General features: G+C 37.8%; 1 protein-coding gene across 2 annotated transcripts in view; it reads right to left on the minus strand.

Moving 5' to 3' along the window:
- The window catches only part of msi2a (musashi RNA-binding protein 2a), a 173,634-nt gene that overhangs the window by 102,993 nt on the left and 57,210 nt on the right, over window positions 1–13,431 (minus strand). The gene's annotated exons all lie outside the window — the stretch shown is intronic.

Below are 13,431 nucleotides of genomic sequence, written 5' to 3' on the forward strand. Positions count from 1 at the left end.
TAATATGAAAAAAAAATGTAGATTTAACTGGTTTTCTAAGGCCAAATTAGAACCTGGAAATTATATTTTTCCCGCAGTGCTGATTGAGAAGAGCCATATAACCACAGCCTACAGAAAGGTGAGTTAAAGGCTATAATAAATGTGTCTGAAAAAATAACAAGGCATTTTAATTGTTTATTAACAAAAAAATCAGTGTCGGCTAAAACATCTCCATCTCCGCGTAAGGCACATGCACCTTTGGAGAGAAATGCACCTTTCATACGGATTACATAATCAGAAGGTATTAGCTTTCGATTCGAATTGTTCGTTTTAAAGTGGACATTTCAAGCTTTAGCTTAGGCTATTTTGTTTCAGTTCTCGCGCTTCAGTTCACGGAGACCATGAAGCGCGCCTGATTGTTTTATTTTATTTTACAAAAGCACAACGTTTTCTTGTTATTGTTAGTTTACACAAATAAAAGTAGTTGCGAATAATGTATTATTATTTTCTGTATGATCAGAAATGATAGACTTAAGTTGTTTCCACTGTTGATAGGAAAATGCAAGTGTTCGCGCCCGCACTACCTGCCATGCAGTGCGCGCTCACACTCCCACACACACTTGGATATGCGTCAAAATCTTGTTTATTTGTGATAATCTTAGCCCTGTATTATGAATGAGATGTGACGAATTGCTTTCTTCCTTTTGGATAAAAGCGTCTTCTACATATGTAGCCTAATAAATGTTATAATAATGATGATAATTATTATTATTATCTCCGCGTCTTCTCTAAGTCAGCTGACTGTAAATGCGCAAAACCTGTTTCCATTGCAGTTTTGCGAAATATTCCTTTTTCGAATTGCCTGAAAAACCTCCTCATGCGAGCTTAAAAACTTTTTTGCGATAAACGGGAGTTTTTGCGAAATGGACGTGTTTCCATTGAGCGTATTTTCAATTTTCGCAATTTCAATTTGCGCAATTTGAAGGGTAATGGGTCTTCTGGGCAAGTTTTTTTCTTTCAAAATTTCATACCTACATTATGGCTGTTAAAAACACACACAGTTAAAGTGTGGAGGCTGTTCTTTAAAGGTCACACAAGCACTTAGGCAGCAAAAGTCAGAAACTATCTTCTTTAGACAATCTAGAAGCTTCCCACCCACTTAACACACACACACACTGCGAGTGTGATTAACTGTATGACTTACGAATTGAAGCAGAGAACAGAAATCTGAAAATTACTGAAATGATCCAATTGTGTTTAACGTTAACCCAGAGAGAGAGAGAGAGAGAGAGAGAGAGAGAGAGAGAGAGAGAGAGAGAGAGAGAGAGAGAGAGAGAGAGAGAGAGAGAGAGAGAGAGAGAGAGAGAGAGAGAGAGAGAGGCTTAACAATATCTTTATTAGACCATTTGTCCTTTTACCTCAATACAATTTTCTTACAAAAAATGTCATTTCATAAATTAAATACCTATTTCTACACATTTAAAAACAACATTTCATTTTCTTCAACTTCACAAAGTACTCCCCCCACTGACCAAATTTCAGAAAACATTACAATGTCACTAACCAATTTATAATATGTATACTCTATCTTGATTCTTGCTGTTATCATCCCTTTTAGTACCATTTCAGCATTGATTGGACCTGTACCTAACCTTTTATTTTTTCTGGTTTTCCATATGGACAACTTAGCTGATCCCAACAAAAAATTCAGTAAACACTTTTTCCTCCTTTCTTGAAAGTTATAAATTGGACCACTTATAAAATTCTGATTAGAAAAATTCTCCCCAAACTTTATAAAAATTTGTGTTAAAAAATTAAACATTCCCTCCAATCTAAAACAATCAATAAATAAATGATTAACCGTTTCTTCTAAGCCACAAAATAAACACTCTGTCCCCACTGCCGGATTCAGGTGTGCCACGTGTCTGTTTGTAGCTATAGCCCCGAACATCAATCTCCACTGCAAATCAGCAGTACGCTTTTCAACAGGAGACTTATATAGAGACCTCCAACCTGCCTTAAAGTTTGTCCCAAACACTTCTGACCACCTCCAAGTCTTCACTCCTCTTAGCACAGTCTGATGAGTAACCTTTACACACGTTACATAGAGTTCTTTCTTCTTAATATCTTGAAAACTCCCCAACTTAGGGTACTCAAATGTTAAAATCGAATGTCCAGTTTCCTCCATCTCCTCTTGGACCGCAGCAGATACTTTAATGGGTGGAAATGTGTAGTGCCCATTCCCTTCCTGTGACAGTGCCTCTCTGCAAGCTCCAGGTAGAGCTGCCCACACCTCCTCCATTATTCGTCTCAGAAGTCGAAGAGATCTCAACCCCGTAACACTCTGCAAAGACTCCGCTGTTTTCCAGTCATCACCGCTTCTCAGATCCCCCAACTTGACATACCCAGCCTTCACAAAACAGCTTTCCACAGATTTAGAGGACAAAATCCTTGTTCTTATTAATGGATTATGGAACAGTGGTTCCCCCATTATCCAGTCCTCAGGTTGTAAAATATCTCTGTGTACAATAAATGTCTTTTTCCAAGCTGTTATCATTGACTTATAAAAAGGTGTCAACTCTTTCAAATCCACTTCATCACTTTGCAATAAAAAAAGCTGCTTATCATACAATAAACCAGCTGTTTTCCGCAGAAGAGCACAAGCAACATTAATCCACCCAACGTTCTCCTCGTACAACAGTCTCTGGGCTGCTTGCAATCGAAACGCATTTATGCGGCTTCGTACATCTATTAGGCTTTGCCCTCCTTCAATCACTGGTAGATAAAGTGCAGGCCGGGGAATCCATTTTTGACCAGACCAGAAAAAATCCACCAACTTCCTCTGAATCTCCTTAATGATGTCATCCGGTGGCTCCAGCACAGTCAGTTTGTGCCATAACATAGAGGCAGTCAAGTTATTTATGATTAGGACTCTACCTCTATATGATAGTTCGGGCAATAGCCAGTTCCACTTAGACAACTTAGCGACAACCTTTCCAAGCAGACCCTCCCAGTTCTTTTCTTTATACTTTTCAGTACCCAAATACACCCCCAAAACTTTAAAACCTTCCTTTCCCCATTTCAGTCTTTCGGGAAGTTGAGGTGGCCCCTTATCAACCCAAGACCCCACAGCAAACCCTTCACACTTCGCCCAGTTCACCTTGGCTGAAGAAGACTTTTCATAAAGGTTTAAATTTTTACAAAGTGTCCGAATATCATTTTGACCAGAAATAAAAATATTTACATCATCTGCATAAGCAGACACAAAATACCTTAGCCCCGAATTATCTCCTGGTATCATTATACCTTGTAACTCATTTCTTAGCTTACACAGTAAGGGTTCTATGGCTAAACTATAAAGTTGTCCTGATAAAGGACATCCCTGCCTAATTCCTCTTTTAACAGGGATTGGACAACTCAGACCTCCTCCTATCTTAAGCATAACTGAAGCATCTTCATAAAGCATTTTTATCCAAGAAATAATATTCTCCCCAAATCCAAAGGTCTTCAACACATTAAAAAGGTATTCATGACCTACCCGGTCAAAAGCTTTCTCTTGGTCAATAGATAAAAAACCCACATCAAGATTATTTCTAATAGATAAATCAATCACATCTCTCATAAGAAACAAATTATCCATGATTGTCCGCCCAGGAATACAATAAGTTTGTTCACTCTCCACCACAACATGCAAAACATTTTTTAGTCTGTTAGCTAGACATTTAGACAAAATTTTATAATCTAGACACATTAAAGACACTGGTCGCCAATTTTTCAACAAGCCCAGATCTCCATTTTTTGGCAAGAGTGATAGCACAGCTCTTTGACAGCTATTTGGTAGACGACCTCTTTTAAAACATTCACAAAATACATTATACAAATCTTCTCCTAAGACACCCCAAAAGGCTTTGTAAAACTCCGCTGTTAACCCATCAATTCCTGGTGACTTTCCTGTAGAGAGCTGTTTGACCGCCTTTGAAAGTTCATCAAAAGAAATCATTACGTCCAATGAAACTTTATCCTCAGGTCTTAATTTAGGAAGATCTCTTAAGAATTGGTCCATAGATCCAACATCACAGTCCATTTTACCAAACAGTTCTTTATAAAAGTCAATGCCCATTGTTCTCATTTCCATTGGATCCGAAGTGATAGTTCCATTTTTCCTTTTAAGATGAAGCATGCATTTCTTTTGTGCTTCCTTCCTTTCAAGTCCAAAAAAATAAGCCGTTGGAGCATCCATTTCTTTAATTGATGAAATTCTAGCTCGGACAAGTGCACCTTTAACTCTTTGTTCCAACAATGACTTTAACTCCATTTTTTTCTTTTTTAAAACATTCACTGAACCATCATCATCTTCATCATTCACATCAATCATTTTTTTTTCTATTTCGTTAATCTCAATCTCCAAAATTCTCACGTTTTTCTTTATTATAGCAGTAGCATTATAAGAAAATTGTTGACAAAATACTTTAATCTGTGCTTTTCCCACCTCCCACCATTGAGTCAGATTTTCAAAATTACTTTTCCTCTGTTTCCAAATTTCCCAAAAACTACAAAATTTCTCAAAAAAATCTGTATCCTGTAATAATTTTTCATTAAAATGCCAATAAAATTTAGGTCTTGAAATTTTTGCAACATTATAATCTAAAGTAACCATATGATGGTCCGAAAATCCATTCGGTAATATATTAGTGTTAGCTACTCTATTTATTTCTGATTTACTTATGTATAACCTATCCAATCTTGCTCCTGTCACAACAGAATCTAATATCCTTATCCATGTATATTGCTTCACCAGACTGTTCCTACTTCTCCACACATCTATCAACTTTAAATTATTTATGATATCAAGTAGTAAGTTACTAGATTTCGGGTGAGGCTCATCCCCATTCCTATCTAATACGAAATGTGTTGTACAATTCCAATCACCTCCTATTACAACACATGTGTTGCCATCATCATGCTGTTTTATTGCATCATTTAACTTTTGGTATGTTATTTCACGCTGCCATCCTATATTCGGAGCATACACACTAACAAAAAGAAATTTAACACTTTTAATTTCAGCTATAACTAATAACACTCTTCCTTTTTCTACCTCTATTGTTGATACAATTTTTAAATCCAACTGTTTTGAGAAGAGAATTGCAACACCCATACTAGCACTTGTTCCATGACTTAATTTACACTCTCCTTCCCACCATCTATACCACTCCAATTCATTATTACTATCAGAGTGTGTTTCTTGTAAAAAAGTTACTTTAACATCATTTAATTTAATAAATTCAGAAATCATTGCTCTTCTGACCCTATCTCTTCCCCCATTGATGTTTAAGGATCCTATTCTTACAAACTCCATAATAATGTTCCAATGGAGGGAGAACAAAGACAGAGAAAAAAGAAGAAATAGAAACACCTTTAGTGAATTATACATCATTTAAATTTCCTTCTTTTCTGGGTTTTCCCCCCTCTTATTTTCGTGACAAACTTTTTCAGACGAAACCTCTTCCTCCTACTTAATCTATCCACTCCAACTTTTTTCATCCAGTATAATACAGATCTTTCAAATTTCTTGGTATCAGTAAAGTAATCCTTCACTTCCGCCACTTTCCCGAAAGTCTCATCCAGAAAAGCATCTATTTCCTCCAAAGCGTATAACTGGTCACCTCCCATCTGAGATAGATTTGACACATCTGATCCATCTGACAAATCATCATCACTTTCTTCATTCTCAACCATCTCTCCTGAATTCTTACCCTCTGAACTCACTCTCCTTTGATCACTATCAACCAACATCACTTCCTCAACACCTTCCACCCTCTCCACTTGCTCTGTACTCCTCTCAGTTTCCGTCCTCACCATCTCCTCAACCACCTGTCTCTCACCATTAACAATATCTACTACTTTTGACACTTCAATAGTATTAGTCTCCCCCTCAGCCCCAACACTGCCTAAATCCTTGTTATTATGTACATTTTGACCCTCATTTTCCACTCTTTCTTCCACAATTTTCTCCACACTACCATTCATATCATTACCTCGACCTGTCTCATTTATCACTTCTTCTCTTTGCGGGCATGCCAATCTTACATGTCCTACAGCACCACATTCAAAGCAGCGCATTTCCCCAGTGTTCGCATACAACATGTACGATTTTCCTTCATAAACACAACGAAAAGACACGTTTAAAGTCGGGGCATTCAAAAACATAAACACCTGCCGCCTGAACGACAACACATGCTTCAAAGACTCATGTTTACATCCAAGCGGTACCATCTTGATTCCACTCGCAAATTTTCCATACCTCAAAAGCTCACGCTGTATATCGTCATCCGGAATGAATGGTGGCACATTGGAAATTACTACCTTTACAGTTGGAGATACTAAAGGTTGAACAATCACAAAAGCTCCACTTACCACTATGCCGCTCTCTACCAACCGATTAACCAGTAGTTCCTCTTTCAAAAAAACCACCACGGCCTTATTCATCCGAGACGCGGAAATGATGTTTTCATATCCCACTCGCTCAGCTACATCCAGCAACACATCCTCAACGGTTATACCCACTTGAGTGATGCATCTTATTCCGTGACGAAGCGACAGCGACGGAGCTCGCACATCCTGGTGCGATGCCATCCCTGTACTCGCCACGCGAATACTAAACCCACAACGCGTCAACTAACCTCAAACTAAAAAAAACTGTACTACTAGATTTAATGTTAGATTAATATCAAATTTACTCAGTTTTGAAGTTAGAAGAAAAAGCCAATAGAAAAGAGTACCTCTCCGTAAAACCCCTCACCACCCCAAACGCTCCCAGCGTGCACCGGAAGAGAGAGAGAGAGAGAGAGAGAGAGAGAGAGAGAGAGAGAGAGAGAGAGAGAGAGAGAGAGAGAGAGAGAGAGAGAGAGAGAGAGAGAGAGAGAGAGAGAGAGAGAGAGAGAGAGAGAGAGCGCATAAAGGGAAAAAATAATAACAATATCAAAAATAATTTAAGCCTGTATCATCTTTTATCAATGAACTAAAGACCCAGCTTGTGTGAACAGCTGTTACAGCACAAAAACCTTATGAAGAAGCGCTAATTAAAGACGTGTGGAACCTTCCCTTATTCTCTGTCTAAATACAGCAATGAGAAAAGGTTTCAGACAGGGACGAATCAGAATCATCTCTTTGTGTGTGAAGAAACTTGGTGGGGGTCAGGTACATATATACCAGCTTTCTGCTCTGCTCCAAATCAAAAAATCAATTACCCAGAATGCTACTGCTACTCACAGAGTCAGAAAAGCTTGTCGCAGGGGTCTGGGTAAGTGGAAGATATAGGCAGAGGTCAAGTTTGTTTATTAAGGCTAGATTCAGAGTCAAATCCCACGCTTTTTGTCGGCCTCATTTCATTTGTCTGATGATTTAAATAAGAATCATCAAAATCATTGATGAAGATGATTACCACAGAAGTCACTAGAGAGATACTGAGGAAGTTATGACTCTGAAGTTTCTGGTTTTGCCTGGATGATTCAATTATATTAGAAGAACAAGGAAATGGACATGAGGGGTCAGTAATCAGTGAAATGCTGCAAATATGAGAGCTGAGAGAGTCAGAACATGTTTACAACAGAACAAAGATGTGATGTAGAAATATAATGGATTTTTACTTAAAGCATGAGCAAAATCACATCTTACAAATAGAAAATAAAAACAGATAAATAACACATTTTAGTGGAGGTTCATGTCATGAATTCTTTCCTCATATTGCCTTTAGCTGGGCAGCATTCGAGGATCAGGGGTCACTGCAGACAGAGAAATGAAACCTCACTCGCAAAATTCGCTATAATTAAAACCTTTCCAAAGTCACAGGGCCACAGACATATTGAAGCTACAGTATGTGAAATGTCTCTCTGGGTAGAGAACCTCATGAGAGTGTGTTGCATCTGCTGATTCTCCCTGAATTATTTAATCATAGATCATACAAATTTAAGTGAAAGATGTACACGACAGTTCGTTTAAACGTTTGGGGTCTGTAAGATCTTTTAAAGAAATTATTACTTTTATTCAAAAAGGATGCATTCAATTGGGATCAAAAGGGACAATAAAGACATGTTTAATGTCATAAGATTTCTATTTCAAATAAATGCTGTTCTTTTAAACTTTCTATTTAAAGAATCCTGAAAAAAAGCATCAGTTTCCACAAAAATATTAAGCAACACCAACGTTTTAAACATTGGCAAATGTTTCTTGAGCAGCAAATCAGCATATTAGAATGATTTCTGAAGAATCATGTGGCACTGAGTAATGATGCTGAAAATTCAGCTTTGCAATCAGGAATAAATTACATTTTAAAATATATTCAAAAAGAAAACAATTATTTTAAATTTTTGCTGTATTTTTGCTTTGGTGGGCATAAGAGACTTCTTTAAAAAACAAATGTTTTTAAATTACCAACCAAACTTTTGAACTGTAGTTTATAATTCACACAAAGATGAAAATCCTATCATCACACCACCCTTCATGGTGTTCCAAACCTTTTCTTTCATCTCTGATCCACAAAAGGAGATTATCAGAGAATTACGACATCAATTTTGATCTGGTCTTCACACAAAGCTATTGCACAGTATGGCTTCAGAAGAATATAACGCACAGTTCTTATGGGCTACTTATATAGTGATTTTCAGTTCAGCCCCTGGTCACTATGTCGTCAAAATTTCTCTTTTTGTGTTCCACATTAAAAAAAAAAGAAAATAATTTTCTTTCTTCTGGAACAACACAAGGGTGAGTAAACAATGGCAGGATTTTCATTTACGGGTGAACTAATCCTTTAATTTCTCAGTTAATCATAGACACTCAAATAGCAGGAGACAAATGAAGCATGAATGAATGCGAACAGATGAGGTTACTTAAGGCCAGATACCATTTCTGAGCTGTGTGTGTGTACAGTATGTGAGGTCCTTCTCAGCCTGAATTGTCTGATATTATAAAGAAGAGCTTTGTTTACTCAGGATATTTACGGGGGGGAAAAAAGCTTACACATACAAACACCAAAGCACACACAAGTGTGTTTGTTCAAGTGTGGGAAATAAGAGGATTTAGACAAAAAATCCTCCTAATCTGGAGCAAGATGTTAATTCATCCACTCTGGCTTAATGCTCTCTCCTGACGCACACATACATACACACAGGACAGAGGAAGAGGAAAAACAAGGACATAACTCTTTGTCTTTTAAGAGGACAGCCTGTGGGCGGAAGTCGTCTCGGGAGAGGTTGTGAGTTTATGTACCAAAGTACGTGAGCGATCAAACTGTAAAGGTAGAGAGAGAAAAAAATCTGCGTACTCAGCACATACTCCGTTTGAGAGACTCACACTGAACCCAATTAGATTTCAGTACTGTCAGAGCGGTTCAGACTGCCAGAGTTCATGTACTAAAGACATAAAAACGCTAAACTCTGCAAGTTGAAGTCACTTTAAGACACAAGTGGATAAGAGCAGGTTAAAAGAATATTCTGGGTTAAATACACATTAAAGTCTAATCGACAACATCTGTGACATTCAGTCTATTGGCAAAGAGAATAATTGTGACAAAGTGACAAACTAAAAAATTATTTTTTTTTTTAAATCACATTTACAGAAAATGTACAACAATGCACAATAGTATTTAAAACACAACACCAATTTAATCAGTTTAAAAATAAAACACTAAAATAATAGTTTGTCAAATCAATGTTGTGATGCCTAAAGGGATAGTGAATGAAATTTAAAGTTTACTAATCCTCGTGTCTATCCAAATCTATATGATATTTTTAAGAACGCTATGTACAAAACAACATTGGACCCCTTTGGCTTCCATAAAAGAGAAAGTGTTCAAGAAATAGTGCAAGTCAAAAATTGGTGCAAAACAATAAAATATCCAATATCACACAATAAAATTTGACATCAACCAATACTTTTTTTTTTTTAAACAACCGTTAAATATCAGCCAATAACCATTACAGTCCTAATACTATACATCATGCATACTTAATTTTAATCAATATATTTTAGTATTATATGAATATATTCATATTTTAGTATTTATTCGTTTTACATTCAATTTACATTCTGGTATTGCCTTCTCAGTGACTGCCGTAGAATGTAATTAAGTTGCCTACTTTTTGGAACAGCCTTCTTGTCTGAAGCACAATTATGAAGCCTGAAAATGCTTTAGAACAGTGTGTTTAAAAACACGTCTAAAGCACAAAAGGCAGATCGCTTCTTTTCTTTTGAGAAGCACTCTCAAGAGCACATGACAATATGACACTTGAATTTCATTGCTCTTTCGGTTGAAGAGCTGCTGTCAATCGCAGGTTGGTCATAAAATTCTCTGAGATTCAGCTTGTCAGTGATGACTCCTCCAAAAACACATGGGCCAGACTGATGCCGCTGGGTATCACGGATGCCTGAGGAGCACTGGCCTGTTTCAGGATCAGTATCAGAGCATTTACTAGATCACCACACAGACACACTCCATTTACAGAGGGATGAAGCCTAAATATCACACTAATGCTGCAGCATTGGGTGCATTCCTGTAGTCCCTGTGGGCACACAGGCAACCAAGTGATCAGCTCCTCTAAATGTCAGAGAGGGGGACATCATCTCATGCCTGTCTGCATGCAAACACCATCACATGAAGAGCCAGGAGAATTCAAACTGTGTCCCACAGAGACAACAACTAGAAAACCCATCCAATCAGAGTCTATTAGAACATTATTCAACTCCCAACTCGCCTCAAACTGACCTCGCTTGGAAATCAGCAATTCCTCCATTGATTTATTTATTAACAAGATAACAGACTTTCTAAAGAACTTTTCCTATGCTTAAAATTAATAATGACAATAAATACCATGCGTTTTCCCTTTTTTTCCTCCCATCTACGTAGACTAATCACCAGATTGAAGGTCATAAACATCTAAAGCTAGTGTGTGCCATCACAACAATCAAAGGTTTGGGGTCACTAAGATTTTTTCATGTTTTGGAGAGAAGTCTCTAATGCTTGCCAAGGGGCCGTTCACACACAACAGGTTTTTCCAATCCAATGTGTTAATTTTCCATTGTTTTTCAATGTAAACTAAACGCACTAGATGGATGCCTTTAACCGTTGTGATCGTGTCTTTTTCTGCGTCTCATGCATGACACGGCGCTCAAGTTAAAAGTTCAACTTTAAAAAAAAAACTGTTCCTGTCCATTCAGGAATCATTCTAATTTGCTGATTTATTATTATCAATGCTGAAAACATCATTTATTTGAAATAGAAATCTTTTTTAACATAATACATCTCTTCACTTGAATCATTTAATGCATCCTTGCTGACCCCAAACTTTTGAATGTGTACAATATCTAATCTTGTATATTATGTCAAAAGACAACATCACACACCTTAACAACAAAGCCACAAGAATATCAGGCAAAACTATGAGCAAGACCATGCTCCTTTCTAAAACATCATTTCTTTTCAAGGGAAGATGCTTATATTTGACCAGCGTAAATGCACTAGCTGTAGGCAAATATATGACTAACATACACCCTGAAAGCAGACGTGGTATTATATAGGCCACGGAATGTAAAGTTATGAAAATGTGCACCTGAAACTAAAGCTATCAGAATTATAGCTCACAGACACTAGATTTCCAGTGACAAATATGACAAATACAAAAAAAAAAGAAAAAAAGAATGAGAACATCCTTGCACACTCTTATTTTTTTCTTCAAGATAAAAAAAAAAACCCTAAGAAGTGAAATCCTATATCATGTATTTCAGTGTTTTTAAATGGAGTCTGTGAGTTGTTTTGCAGTAGCTGGGGCAGTGAACATCTGCTAATGGTCATTAAATCCATTTGGCTGCAGTTATTACGCATTCATGTCACTAAATGAAGCGATACACTTAGACGCCACACAAACGGAAACAGTCATCTGCCTTTTTTTTTTTATTACCGACCTGCTATTTAGAACATCTCAATGCACACTAAACATCTGCCATGATATCAGAAACACATTTCCTGTCTCTGACCCCACCATCATTGTATCCTCTGAAAACAATTCTCTGTTTCCTCTGAGCGGAAGAGCACAAGCACCCTGAGGTGGCAGCAGTCTCTCTCTCTCTCTCTCTCTCTCGTCTGTGGAGGGAGTCGTTCTGAGCGATGGCCAGCTGTGTCTCTGTGTGATGTTCAGAGCTGCACTTGAGTGAACTCTCTAGTACACACTCATGTATGTTCTCCTCCCTGTATGAGCACACAACTGCGTGAAGAACATTAGTGTTTGTGCTCAATAACGGACTCTCCGTTTCTTTCCCTCCATCAGTGGACCACCGGTACTAAACCAAAAAGTGCAGACTAATAAACCAGAACAGACCCTAGATTTAATTAGATGTGAATGAAAAAGAGGCTGTGAGGGGTAGAAGTCAAAACTATGCACTGTTGCTCACCTTGGTGAAAACACTGAAAACGTCTTTCCGCAGTTTTTACCCTGACAGAGGTAAGAAAACTGAAATCAACACCTGTTTCCTCATTTCAGTTCTTAACCAACTGCCAGTGCCAACTACCCAAAAAACACGCTTACACAAAATTAGAAACATACACAAATTCACCCTGATCGCAGAAGCGCATAAACCACATCCATTCAAAGACAACTGAACTTTAACACACACACACAAGTGATGGCATTTAAGCGCACTAAGAAATTCCAAACATGTCCAGTCCAGACATGTGAATGGCCTGACTGCTTTCTCTCTCTCTAAGTCTAAAGGACCGGGTTCCCATCTGCGGGAGTCTCAGTGCTGCACAGACAGACAGAGATAATGGCAGGGTGCAGGGGATGGTCAGTTTATTTAATAAACATAAAAATCCACCTGAGAAAGAGAGGCTGAATCCAGTCTGTGAGAAAGAGAGAGCTGGGAGGAGAGAGAGAGAGACTGTGCTCTGATTTCAGACGACACATTCAATCACACTGATTCCTGCTCAGCCTAGATGATTGCGGCTGTCGTGGTGAATATTTACTCTCCAATTCATTCTTATTTACATAAGCAGACAGGTAATTCTAACAGCCTGCAGTCTTTTATTCAGAGTTGAAATTTCCAAAACTATGGCAACAACATAAAAAAACAATCCAACTCCTCCTGTATCCCTAACCAAAACGAATCTAGCTATACCCACGGTTCAACTCCCACCGACTCCCAGGCCAAAGTTAACACCACACCCAACTTTAAGTCTCATGCCCAGCCATAAGGTACGTTAGACTTCATGCGGCGCTGCGCAGACCAATCTGCATCTTGCTTGAAGCAGTACATGCCGGTTAAAAACTTTGTCCAAGTTGAGACAACTCCACATCGACAGTGTTTTTATAACAGTAAAAACTCTTTTCATGTAAACCTAATGTTATATTGCATCATGTAATGTTATATTGTGTCATGTTTATCAAAATAAAACTGATAAAA

This window comes from Rhinichthys klamathensis, unplaced genomic scaffold (assembly GCF_029890125.1).
Source record: "Rhinichthys klamathensis goyatoka isolate OS25496 unplaced genomic scaffold, OSU_Roscu_1.1 h1tg000314l_1, whole genome shotgun sequence".
NCBI classification, from domain to species: domain Eukaryota; kingdom Metazoa; phylum Chordata; class Actinopteri; order Cypriniformes; family Leuciscidae; genus Rhinichthys; species Rhinichthys klamathensis.